At 53.1% G+C, this 13,402-nt stretch overlaps 1 protein-coding gene and 1 long non-coding RNA gene across 20 annotated transcripts in view; one reads left to right on the top strand and one right to left on the bottom strand.

Moving 5' to 3' along the window:
• The window catches only part of PKNOX2 (PBX/knotted 1 homeobox 2), a 330,969-nt gene that overhangs the window by 257,651 nt on the left and 59,916 nt on the right, over nt 1-13,402 (bottom strand). For 17 of the 19 annotated variants that reach the window (XR_012423869.1, XR_012423871.1, XR_012423870.1 and 14 more), the window contains exon 1: nt 11,167-11,192. The exons of the other annotated variants lie outside the window; for them this stretch is intronic. The gene's annotated coding sequence lies outside the window, so the exon portion shown is untranslated. Of the gene's footprint in view, nt 1-11,166; nt 11,193-13,402 lie in introns of those variants that run through there. 19 annotated transcript variants of the gene reach the window in all.
• The window catches only part of LOC135967160 (uncharacterized), a 7,875-nt gene continuing 5,876 nt past the window's right edge, over nt 11,404-13,402 (top strand). The window contains exon 1 of the long non-coding RNA XR_010581066.2: nt 11,404-11,599. This is a non-coding gene — a long non-coding RNA (uncharacterized lncRNA). The remainder of the gene's footprint in view (nt 11,600-13,402) is intronic.

Here is a 13,402-nt window from a genome sequence, read left to right as displayed (position 1 = left end):
AAGGTCCCATAGTGAGCAGAGGGCTCTATCAAGGCCCACACCCATACCTGTTGCTTGTTCTACACTGGCCTGTCTCACTCATAGCTGGGTGACCTTGGGCAAATTCTCTTACCTTCTCTGAGCCTCACTTTTCTTGGGTCTACACTGATGACTCAACAAAATAGTGGTGACAGCCCCCAGCACAGGGCCCGGCACAGAGCCTACCACACAGCAAAGGAGCCTCCACTCGTCTGTGGCCTTCATGCTGGAGGTCTTGCACAGCTACCCAGAAATCACAGAGCTCAGGGAACATCCTTCTCCTGCCTTTACCTGCAAGCTAGCTGTGGCAGCCTCTCTCCCCAGAGCCCAGTTCCACCACAGCCAGGCCAGGGCCACCACAACCAGGACTCTGTGCAGCAGAAATGCTAGGAAGTTCCCATCACCCCTGCCAGCAGCCAGTGGTGCTCTGTGGAGGACTGCCTGGGATTGAAGCTCTCCTTCCTTCCTTCCTTCCTTCCTTCTTCTTCCTTCCTTCCTTCCTTCTTCCTTCCTTCCTTCTTCCTTCCTTCTTCCTTCCTTCCTTCCTCCCTCCCTCCTTCCTTCTTTCCCTCCCTCCTTCCTCCCTCCCTCTCTCCTTCCTTCTTTCCCTCCCTCCCTCCCTTCCTTCCTTCCTCCCTTCCTTCCTTCCTTCTCCTCAAACCCAATGGAAATGACTTTGAAAAGTATTCCAGGAGACCAGATGTCCAGCTTGGAAAGGGGCTTCCCCTACAATCTGGAAGTCAGCAGGAGTTAGCAGTCCTCCATCTTGCTGCCACTAAGAGGCTCTCATGAATGGAGGTGACTTCTCAAGGGATGCTATGCCAGTGCAGGAGACTAAGTCAGGTTCCTTGGAAACAGGCTCCAGGGAAGGCTGGAGGAATCCTTTCGAGCTCCTTGGCTTTCCTCCAGAATCTGTCTCACAAGTCAAGAGGGCCCCAGGGGACCGCTGCCCTACTATGAAACCAGTTCTTTCCGCCCAGGGCCGGTGGGTGGGGGGCAGAGTGGGAGAGGGGCCGGGAGAGGAGCTCCCTCCACCACCACTGTGTGGGTCACAGGGGAGCAGCGGTCTTGAGTTCCCACTCTGCCGGGCTCTCCTGCCTGATTTCTGTCCCCATGACCCTCCTGGAAGCTGGGGGACTCCGCAGGGTCCCTCTCAACAAGCACTCTCCCAGCCCCTGCAGACAAATAAATGAAGCCAGCTACCTCTGCAATATATCTTCCCACCCGCTCACCTGCCTGGAGGTAGACAGGCCTTCCCACTGCTGGGCTGAGTGTTCTCTGGTGTGCTATCACCTTCTACAAACTCATGGTGCCTGATGGACCTCGCATGTACAGCCCATACAGTTGTAGAAGAATAGACTTGAAAGGGGCCTTGAAGAGAGTCAAGGGTAACCTGCTTATTGTATAAAATGAGGATTCTGTAATCCAGAGAAGCTAAGAGATGAGTCAAGGTCAAAGCTTGTTCTCAATTTCACGTGCGTTTTGTTTGGTCTCCTCATCAAAAATATGTAGCTCCTAGAGGATGAGGCCACCGAGTGTTCCCCACAGCACGCTAATGGGCACTAATTAAAGAGTGGGTTCAGGCCACACCTATTGACAGGTGGATTCCTAGGGAGGAAATGAGAATGAGAACAAGCACCTGTCGACCCTGGGCCTGGGGCATATACTTGACTCTCTGGGCATCTGTCTCCCTGCCCTGGACCTGGAGATAGAGCTGACAATCTCCACAGAGGAAGGTCTCCTGGGAGGAAGGTAGGACAGCTCCTCAGAAGGAGGGGGTCACATCACATTCAGACCTAGCACAGGACTTGGAACAAAGGAGCGTCCATTCCTTAACAATGCACTGTGGACTGAGGACCATGAGGGGAAGCTCTGGGGTGGAGCTCACTTGCCACTACTCCAGCACAGACCCATTGTGCTACCCTGGAACCCAGAGAGACTGTGCCCTCCTCTTACCTAATAGGAATTAGACAGATGCTACCACTAACAGGCTAAACTCCCCTTGGTGTCTGTCGGGCTTGACATCTGTCTGGATTGTGAGCTGATGACCACGGGCATGAGCCCCCGAGGGAATTCTTTCCACCCAGGGGTTCAGCTTACACCTGGGCTGGCAGACCAAGGCAACACTGCAGCTCCACCGCCCCCACTCACAGCCATGAGATACCCCCTGCTCCTAAATCTACCTCTACCTCTTAGTGCGGGCCCTCCCAGCCCCACCTGAGACTGATGGCTTTGTGGAAGTAAAAAATAGATCTTCTAGATTTTGGTTTCCACAACAGTAGCTCTTTCCAGCATTTGCCAAAGATTTGAGTAACGGAGGAGATGAGTTCAGTTGGTTCTTTTATGAAAGATCCCAGGAGAGGAATAGGTAGAGCTCAGGAGTGGCTTGTGTTGTCTCCAGAAGGCTAAAGGAAGAACCATCATCGCAGAAGATAGGCCTGGGCTACCCTAAATGATGTGTTCCATCACTACAAACAGATACATCTGCACCCACTTCCTGCACCTGCCACTTTAGCCACTCCCTGAGCCCCAGTTTCTCTTACTTATAAAATGATACAATGCCCATTTTACCTGCTTCACAAGGCTAAGAGGCTCAAACAAGGGCACGTGAGAATGAGCTTTATTAGGGGAGAAGACTAATATTTATTCACCATGAGCTTGCCAAGTGCCAATCACTTACAGATGTTTTCTTCTAGAGTTTTCACAGCAGCTTTAAATATGCTTGGTAGTATTACTATCCTTACCTATAAGGCCAAGAAAATGGAGGCTCAGAGAGGTTAAGTGATGTGCACACTGCTTAGCTGTAGTAGAACCAGGGTCAGAACCCAGAATCTGACTCCAAAGCCCGTATTGCTTCCCCTAGCCCCACGCTGTCTCAACAAGAAAAGTAAACGTTGCTTTTTATGAAGAAGCTAGTGAGTCTTCAGACTGAAATTGCTGCCTCATGGAGCCAACCCCTATTGCTAGGACACATCCATTTGTCCCAGGCAGGCCATCAGAAGGGTCAGAACCAATCCCCAGCCCCCACACTGCCCTTAAGACTCTATACCACAGAGGCCAAGCCTCTGCAGTCTGTTGAATGTCATCATGATTCTTTGCTTGGATTTGCAGCGGTGGCGGTGGTTTTAATGATTGCCTGGCCACGAAGCAATCCAGTTGGGAGGAAACCCAGAATCCTGGAACTTTGAGTAGAAAGGGACCTCTGGGGGCAAGTTCAAGCTCCTCACTGGATAAGTGAGGACACTGACATACAGAGAAGGTAAGTCCCTTGTTGAAGGTCACATATCAGTCAGCGGCCGAGTCCACAGTGGAATCCACCATACTTAAACTACCAGTCCCGACCCCATTCTCTCCACCATCCCGATCACCCTGATATCAATCAGCTTCATTGTTCCTGAGACAGAAGAGGGCTGGATGTGGGCTTAGAGTCTCTGCTCTCTCTGCTTAGGGAAAAAGGGGATCTTAGGTAAGAAAGCCATGTTGCAACAAGGAGTGAAGCGAGTTTGTTTGCCTCATGCACCAACTCACTGGTCTAAGTTCTACCCATTGAGAAGTCAACATGGAAAGGCTGGCTCGGAAATCCCTCGGTGTGTAAGGGAAACTGGACCCCAACAAGGAGGCCTACCTGGTGCTCCTGGGGCAGGGACAGCCCACTTCTGGCCGCCTGGGATAGGCAGAGGGGGCTGAGTTCCTCCTTCTAGTCCAGGCTGCTCCTTTGCAGTCCCCAGGACAGCGCAGAGCACCATGACCTAGGAGGCTCATGTTTCACTTCCCCGCTGGCCGGCCGCTCAGCCAGTCCTCCTCTAACACTCTGCAGAGACCCCCTTCTCCCCAGAAGTCTGCCCTGTGACTCCACTCTGTCCTGGTCACTCCACGTCCTGCCCCACTGTTGCCTCCTGTAGTTAACACCTGGTTGGTGGCTTTTTCCACGTCACCTCTGTCCATCATCTCTCATGTCTGTGTGTTGTATGTGCCCCCTCTACCGTTAACCCCAAACACCCCTCGTCCGCAAAGTGTCCTCAGGGTCTGTATACCTGTTTTCTACTGCAGCCGCTGCCAGGGCTGTGCACAGTGGGCAGCACCAGGCCACAGCATTGACTGGCTATTTGTGCAATGCTGGTTGAAGGTACCAGTGACCCGGGAAAGGGCCCAAGCCAGGTTCTGGGGAAGCAAAAGGAAAGGGAAAGGGATAATCCTCCAACTGGATCATCAGCTCCAAAATAACATGACAGAGGAGAGTAAACCATGATTGAGCCTCTCCTCTGTGCCAGACACCGTGCTAGGACTTAACGGATGCCCTCTCAACGGTCCTACGAGCTATGTGCTTTTACTTCCCAATTTACAAATGGGGTCACTGGATCGAAGATGTTAAGCAACTTGTCTAGATCCATATGATAGGTAAGAGCAGGGCTAGGCTCTAAATGAAGTTTTGCCTGATGCTAAATAAAGCCCATACTCAACACTGCCCCACCACAAGCAAGCTCCTTGAAGACAGACTTTATGGCAATGTGTTTGCTTTGTTTTTGCTGCTGTCTCCTCAATGCCTAGGACTGTGCTGGGGACATAGAAGACACTCTATAAATATTTGCTGAATGGAAGAACAAAGGGAATGGATGAATGTCATGCTGCCCCTCCCCAGCATGGCAGGACACCTGCCCATGATGCCAGATTACTCGGTTCTATTTCCAAGAATCTTCAACAACTATTTGTTCCCTCTCTCCACCTAGAAAAGTATCCTGTCTATTAATGTTCCTCCAAAAGCCATGTTTACTAGGTTTGGGATGGGGGTGTGAGCAGAGGCGTAAGTTGAACACAAAAGACTACATCCTAATGAGGTGGAGGATTTACAAGCCTCAGTGCCCTGTGACCTGCTGCTTCTGTGGCCGCTTTCTGGCCCATCTGGATCTGGCTCCTCCTCCACCCCAGCCTTCCCCCTCCCCCACTGGGCACCCCCACTGCCTTGACTGAGCTGTACTCAAATTGGCCAGGTTCCTACTGAGCAGAGAACTAACAGTTACGCCACCCACCCCAGCCCTATCCGAACCCTCCAGAGTCTGCTCTGGGCCCCAGGGCCAGCTGCTTTTCTCCACATTCCAGCCAAAAATAATACAAGAACGAAGCTGTTTGGTGGAGACTTAATCTAATCTTCGTTGCTTCAGTTTTAAAATATCCTGCCTGGTTTAGGGTTTCTTATTACACACAGGGATGTGTTTTTAGTGAGATAGGTCTTAGCAGAAACGTCCTTCTTGTAATTAGAAACCCAGGCAGGCCGGGCCTGCAGTGAGGCATCCAAGCCAAACAGCAGATCCCCCTGAAGACAACACGTTTGCAGCAAGCTCTTCTCAAGCTCTGCTTGACCACATGAGACGAACTGAGCTGTCCCAGGCTTGCTTTTCCCTCTCTCCTGGGGGTTCTGGACGGGAGGAAAAGCTGGAGTTCAGTTAGAAAGACTGTGCCTCCAACTGTTGCTCCCTCAATCTCCAGCCCTGTCTCCCACCCCCAATCAAAATGGAGACTAAGATGTTGCCCGTGACTGGCTGAGAAGGATATGCGGAGGAAAAATTACCCCAAGGAATCCCCACAGACTAGGGAGAATTAAAGACAAGCATTCCACCGGAGCCGCGTCTCCAGGATCAGAGCTAGCTTTTACAAATCAGACACCGGAACAGAAGGAGTCTATGAGCGCGCACACAGTTTTGTGTAAGTGCCGGGTGTAACTTCTTGGGCTTTCTGGCCCAGAATCTGCTTTGATCTGCCAGCAGAGACTGCTAAGAAAGGTTCAGGCCATGGCTAGCTCCAGACCAGTACCCACCCCCCGCCGCAGCCAACCAGATGTCACACACACCAGTCAGGGCTCAAGTCTTGCCTTCCCAGTGGAATAAAGAGAAGGGACTGCATTTTTGATAAGTCAGATTCTGCATTCATCTGATGCGTGAAAGCTATTCCAGGTAACACCATTTGGAAGAAGCGGGCTGGATCCCCCAGCTCAGCCAAAATTGCCCCTCTTGGTAAAGTGTAAATGGTTTTTGGAATCACAGCAGGCCTTTCCAGTTCTAGGATGTAATGCAAGGCAGGAATCCAGCCGCTTTACTATAGCCTAAGAACTGCTGAGAGTTGTGGGGAAGGTCCTGGAGCCAGGCGAGGAAAGAAAACACACCGAAGAATGTGACTTTGCTGCTGAGAAGCCTCTGTCTCCCATTTTCTTTACTCAGAGCGCAGCCTGTGCTTGATCGGGCCCATCCTCTCACCCTAGTGAGAACTGTGTGTGATACATTCTACTTTACAGATGAAGAAACCAAGGCCCAGAAGCTAGATGACCCCTGGAGTCATGCAGCCCAGGCAATAACAGAGTGAAAAGAGACCAGGCCACTAAATTTCAGCCTAAACACTAGCTCAGCATGCCGACCTGCCAACCTTGATTATCTGCCCACCACTTCCCTCCCTCCTTCCTCCCTTTCCCATCAGGTATTAGATTTAATTAAATTAGCAGATCCCCATCACAACAATCCTGGCCATGCTGCCTGGATAGAACCCAGCCCGTGGAGCTCCTCCCTCTAAATTCTGCTTCTCAATATAATTCAATCTTCAATAAGTCACAGATCTCACGTGAAGTGTTTTATACAAAGCATGGTGTGTTGGCTAGACTCAGGCTAACGTGGTTCATGATGATTTCATTTTCCATTAGAACTTCCTCAGTTTTTCCTCTGCAGCATCGTTTTCACCCTCTCCATACTCGGATCTGCGTTTTGTTTGATCCAGACACTTGGCTTCACATGCCGTCACCTCCAGCAATTGCATCACACGTTTATATATATCTTACAGCATCGCAGTCCTTGTGCCACACAGTGTAGGAAAAAGGAAAACTCATAACAGCCTTTCTCACCCTCCTCGAACTGATTTAGAAAATGTGCTCCAGATTAAATAAATCGGGAACAAAAGTCTGAGATTAGAGATAGAATTTCAGAAAGTAGGGAGGGGGGAACTAAATAAATAGCAAGGAAGTCTTGCAACATGTTGGAAGCCTATAAATTTTATTGGTTGTTTCTTTAATAAAAACAAATTCAAATGCTAACAACGCAGTATTATTAAGACTCTAACATTTAGACATCTAATTTTGTCCTGCTCTGCTGCTGTTTACGTTGCACGTTGGATTCGCGGAAGGTAAGGAAGTCAGGTCGATCGGTCTGGTTTGGTTCCTAAACCAGGCTAATAGAGACCCCTTTAAAATCCAGCCGTTTTGCTTTCTAGGCATGCCTTGGTCTCTAATGAGTTACAGCCCAGGTTGAAGATGGACATGGCAGAAAGAAATTTAACACACACTCTGGTGCACCCATAAACTTCAAGGCCAAGGGAGAGGAGGTATGTTTCCAGTTAAGCTAGAACTCCATGAATTCAGGATTCTCCACTCACAAGACAGTAATTCTCCTTATTTCATCACTAACTTACTTCAAATGTGTTTATACAATTTATTGCTACTGAACTTCCAGGCAACTGGTGTAGAGTTAATGAAACCCAGCTTGGAGAAGCTTTGAGCTTTGAACAACTAACCACAGTTTAAATGGTTATGACATGCGGTCAAAGCCACAGCCTGAGCCCACTGCAGTTTCTGTGTTAGGACCTAGTCAAAAACCTTGTCATCTCACCTTTTGTGCCAAACAGACTGAAAAAGCAAAAAGCACTGAAAACCAGCCTGCCTTGTTCCTTCTCAAGGTTCCCAGCCATTTAAACACGTTTATCTTACTAAACGCGAGGCGAGCCCCTCCTCCAGCCCCGAGTAAATATTTTAGTTGCAGTTGGAATTGGCAGCTGGGCTGAAATCCTGAAATCCAGTTTGGGTTTAATTGAACAGGGTCAGGCCTACCTAAAGCAATGCTGGGAGAGGCTGCTGAGGAGGCACCAAGCAACATTTAAAGGCAGACTCAGTGACAGCCCAAAGGCAACACAAAAATGAACAGATGAAACCGGACTGGAAAAGAAGCAAACTCGTCTTACAGAATCACTTGGACATTAACTTTTATTAATTCCATTGTCACATGGCAACCTCCCCCAAGCTGTGTCCATGTGGGAACTCCAGCAAGCTCCCTCTTTTTAAACAGACCCATTTTGGAAGAGTAAAGGGGAGGTACTGGATTTGCCACTGCCGCACAATAAAAGCCCCTTTGGAAAGCAGCACTTTCATTAACTTAAAGCAATCTATAGACTTTAAAGCAGAGAGCAGTAAACTCCCAGAGCGGATCATAAAACAGCCAGTATCAAGTTGGGTATACTTCAGTGCAATTCGCACGAGGCATTTTACTGTGAGCGGTGGTCGGGCCCATCTCCCTCCAGTAACCCCCTGCCCCTCATTCTGAGCAGCCTCTCTTTCTCTTGGCTTTCATGCCTTTCCCGCTCACAAAGGGGAGGCGGTGACCAGGGAGTCTCCGTGGGGTCACGGCTCCCTCCCCCCTCGGGCTCTCAGCGGGAGAGAGCTCTCACGAATTCCAAGCCTGCAAAACAACAGCCTTGGAGCTCCGCGGCGGCAGTCGCCGCGCCCCGGGCCGCCGAGGCCACTCGTGGGTCGTGGGTCGTGCGTCTTCCGTGTCCTGTAAGGGCTGTCTGGCTCTCCCTGCCAAGGGTGCAGGGGGCTGGGAAGGTGGATTTAATATTAAAAGGAGGAAATCTCAAATCTTCCTCCCCTCAATACCCTCCTCCCCCCGCCCCCCCCCCCCCCCCCCCACACACACACACACTCTTTCTCTAGATGCCCAGAGAATAACCTACCTCCCTGGTCGGGACCCCTTCCCATCCCACACCTCAGAGCTAGGCCTAAGCTATGGGTATGCAGCCGGAGTGGGAGATTATGAGACCAGAAACGGGACCCTCCCTCCTCGCTTCCACCAAGGTTCTGGGGCCTCAGAAGGCCAGAACGGCAGAGAGAGCAGGAGGGCAGGGGCAGGGGCTTTGGGTAATAGACCGTGTTATGTTTGAACACCATCATTCTCAGATCTGGGGCGGGGAAGATCGTCTAATCTGCCTAAAATGCGAAGCTTTTGGCTTCCACCAGTTATAGAGCATTTGAAACCCGAAAAGCCAATATCCTGAAGTCTCAGGACAGGAGAGATGACAGTAGGGCACCCCAAGCTTCCTTCTCCCCCGGGCGCACCAAAGGCCGGGTTTGTGGGCTTCTCAGCCCGGCGAGGGTAAGCACAGGAAGCGGCTCCAATCAGGGCACTGGAGTTCGAACCAGTCCTACCCTGGGCCACAGCCCAGACTCCCGGCCCACTGCGGCACCTCGCTGCTAGCGCTGCCCCCACTTCCCCGCCTTTATCGCAGGCCGCGGCCCCTGGGGGCCACCGTTCCCGCCCCGCCGCGCTGCACCCGCAGACCCAAGTGGCTCCTGGAGCACTCTGAGCCGCCTGGGTCGGGTCCTCCGATCCACTTCCAGCCCGGCGAGGCTGCCCTGCCGCTTCGCCCAGAAGGTCTCTTCGATCTGTCCGCTTCCCGGAATCGCTCTCCTAGGACCGGGTCCTGTGTGGCCCAAGTCCTCTCCTCCTAAAGAAACACTTTCGGGGGGAAGCAGCAAAAATTCGGGGCTCCCCTGCCACGGCTCAGATCAACTACTTTCGTCGCTTACCTAAACACTTTTTCACACGCAGAGGTCCAGGACCCCCGCGTGCGACCCTCCCCAAATTCCAATAGCCTCGACCACAAGAAAAAGCTGTGATCCTGTTACTGAATCCTAAAAACGCCACCCGTTTCTCCAGCCCCCAACTCCGACCTCCAGCACTCTGCTCTGGCCGGCGTGTAAACTACTTATCGGCCCTTCAATCCCGATTCCGTAAACAGTCTGGATCCTATAAACCAAACTCTAGCCTGGTCCTAAAACCCAGCCCTAATTCAGGGCCGATCCACAAAGCGTCTACCCCTCAGTTCCCAACCAGAGTCTACCCACCGCGCGGAAACCCCCGGCTCCGCGGTGAAGAGCCCCGGGAAAGGGCGGCCCATTTCGCTCGTTTCTTCCTGGGGATCGGGAGCCAGGAAAGCCCCGTCACCTAACCCGAAAGAAATGCAAACTTTGCGCGGCAGATTCGGGACCCTGACCCATCCCCCTCAGCTCTCCGCTCCCGAGCGCTTTCCGTCCCCTCTTTTACGAACTCATCCCCTAGTTCTCGAGCCAGAAGGGCTCCCGATTCCCAAGCCTCGCGCGGGCCCCTACGCCCACCTCACCAAAGATCCCCAACAATCACGGAAAGCCGGTGACCCTACACATTCTCGCTCCTCCCTGGGTGAGGGTCCCTGCGCGTAGTCCCTCAGTTCCTGGCTGCCCGGACCCCGCCGGTGTTCCCCTGTCTGCACCGATCCGCCCGCAAACCCCCATTCGCCCTGCCTCTCCAGGCCCGGCCGGCCGCGGCCGCGGCTCCTCCACTCCTTCGGTCACCCGGCCCCAGCCTGGGACCGCTCCCGCTTCCAGCCGCTGGAAAGCAGCTCTAGGCTAGTGGCGCCGAATAAGCGCCGGCCCCAAGGACGCCCGAAGCCGGGAGAAAGAGAACCTGGAGCCTGCCCGCGGTTCCCAGCCTTGCCCCGCGGAGCGCCCAGCCGGGAGCCTCCGGCACCCGGTCTCCGGCCGGCGTGCCTGTTCCTATTCTGGGGTCCCCTGGCGCTCCCGGCGCACAGCTCCCCGCCCGCCAGCTACGGGGTTGGGCCCGCGGCGATCCGAGTCCGCAGCCAGGCTCCTTGCACCCGCGGACAATGCGCGGCCGGCCACGGGCCCAAGCGCGGCGAGGCGGCGGCGGCAGCGGGTCTGAGCGCTGGCCGGGCAGGGAAGCGGGCGGCCCGCGGGGCTCTCGCAGCCTCAGTGCCTGGCCCCGCCGCCCCTCACGCTGCTCCGCTCCGCGCTCTCCCGGCGCTTCCCCAGCTTCTCTCTGTACGCTCCCGCCGTCCCTCGCTGCTCCCTGCCTCCCTCCTCCCTGCTGCCTCCCTCTCTCTCCTCCCTGCTGCCTCCCTCTCTCCCTCTCTCCTCCTTGCCCTGTCGCAATGAATAATACTCTGGCTTGGGGACTGGAATAAAACACACGCGCTCTGAGGCAGCCGCCCGCAGCAGCAGCCGCCGCCGCGCCGCCGCCGCCGCCTGCAAAAGCGTCTCTGACATGGAAATGAATGACAGCTTACCTGATGCCAATCTTCATCAGACTGACACCGGCGTGACAACACAGCCTATACTTCCCAGCACTGCTCGGGACGTCAGCGGCACAGGGACCCGCCCCCCGAACCCCCCCTTCACACCTCCCCTCTCCCCACTCCCCCTTTCTCCCCACCCCCCATCACCCCCACCCACTCCCGGCCCGGCCGCTGCCAAGTCGGAGGAGCCGCTGGAGTGTCTCCCTCTACTGGAGGCTCTCGGGCGGCGGGCGCGGGCCTGCTCCTGAGGCGGGGAGGCGGGCGGCCTGGAGAAGCGGCTTCACTCGCGAGGAGCCTCGGATGGGGAGCACGGTGGACCCCCAGGAACTCAGGAGCACCCTCCCTCCTCCATGCCAAGTCCCCCTTAGCGAACAACCGGGGCCGAGTTCCAAGATTTCACCGGTGCTGAGGGGACTGAGATGAGGTGAGATTTTCTGTGGACCCCAAGAGAACTCCCCAGAAATGATGAAACTTAAAACGGGCAAGAAATCCTTCCTTCCACCAGCACTCCCCCTCCCCCTTTCCTGCCTGGCTGGCCTCATTTTTATGATTGCATTTGAATAATTCTCATTACCCTGGCCCCAGAAAAGGTGTTCAGATGACACTCTGGTTAGTTATTCCTGGTCTCAAGAGCTTTTTCTGCTGGGGGCTTCCCGGGATGTCTGGTTCAAGGTGGGGCAGAGGGAGAGAGGAAAGAGTGGAGAGGTTTTGTCAGTATAGTACTTCTTTGCAAATGTCAGGCAAGCCTGCTCTAAGCCACTGCTATTTTCATTCTAATAAAAAGTCCTCAAGAAACTCAGTGAGTTCCCAGAGTTCTGGGGGCTGAGGTGCAGTCATATAGGGAGAGACCAGCTGGGCTGTTTCAGCCTGGGCCTGCTGGGGTGGCTTCATCTACATCAGGGCGGAAATGGGCTCGTTATGTGCTGTCTACAGTGGAAGACAAAAGCAGGCATGTGTAGACCCACAAGTGCCTCCGTTCACTCAACAGAGATCACAGTCCTACTACGAGCCACACACCAGAGCACGCATGCTTGCTTCCACAACTTAGCACATGGCCCTCCGCATAAAGGGACAAGAGAACCCCTTCTGCCTCTGGAAGTTTGTTTCTTGCTCCCCATAGAGGAGCCCTTTCAGCCAGTCAGGCAGCCATTGATCCTCTGACCCCAGGCCAGGCAGGGGGCCTGGATGAAGCCCAGACAAAGACACCGACATAAGCGGGAAAGCAGAAAGTGAAACCCAGCCACCGGCTTTTCAGTAAAGAATCTGACTCAAGAAGTCGAAGCTGACCCTGAGCTCTTCTCAGGCCTCTGGGTCGCTGCTCACCTGCCTCCGTCATGGGCAAGGATGAGAGCTGTTAGCGTTGCCTGGCTCAGGAGAGGCAGCTGAGATCCTGCTTACATCACATCCCAGATACACACACTACTGTTTGTCCAGATCCTCCCAGTACCCCCAAATCCACCCTCCACCGCTGCTTGTGGGAGAAACTCTTCAGTGGTAGCCCCCATTATAGACCAAGTAGAATCCTCTCACCTTCACACACAACCTCCAAAAACTTCACTAGGTGGATTTATGTCACCCTAGCCTCTGATCTGATCAGAGTCTCTGGCTGCTGACAGCATAATCGCTATTATATATTATACATTGTATAATAATATAATAATAATGAATGCACTTGCCCTTTTTATGTGGTACAGAAGCGGCCAGATTCTCCAACCCAGAGGCTGGAGGTCAGGCTGCCATAAACTCTCAGAGGGAAGCCCTCTTCAGATAAGGGAGGGGGAGGGGAGATCCATTTGTCTCTGCCCAGGACCTCTGGAGGGAGGGGTTTCTCTCTTTCCCATGGCTCCCAGTGAGTTGCTACAGCCTGCCGAGTCAGAGGGGAAAATCAGGCTGAATTCACTCCATCAGAGAGGTGTCAGTGAGCCATAAATAGGACCGCAGGCAACAGCCTTGCATCACTGATTTACACCTGTCACACCCCTCGTTTTCTGAAATCTAGTTCAATGCCCAACACTTTCCTGATATGGGAGCTCCATTGCCACGAGCTATTAAAATTTTTGGAGTCTTTAAATATTATGATTTTCACTAATACCTTTTTGGTGCTTTAAACTGCACATCGTAGTTTTAAGTAAATATATCTTGCTTTGACTATTTTTGTCATTTGCAAGAGCTTAAAAAATGATTATCCAAAATATAACCATCATTTTTATAATCACGGAAAGCAAAT

The sequence above is a fragment of the Macaca fascicularis genome, chromosome 14, assembly GCF_037993035.2.
Source record: "Macaca fascicularis isolate 582-1 chromosome 14, T2T-MFA8v1.1".
Lineage (NCBI taxonomy): Eukaryota > Metazoa > Chordata > Mammalia > Primates > Cercopithecidae > Macaca > Macaca fascicularis.
This window is presented reverse-complemented; position numbering and strand designations above follow the sequence as displayed.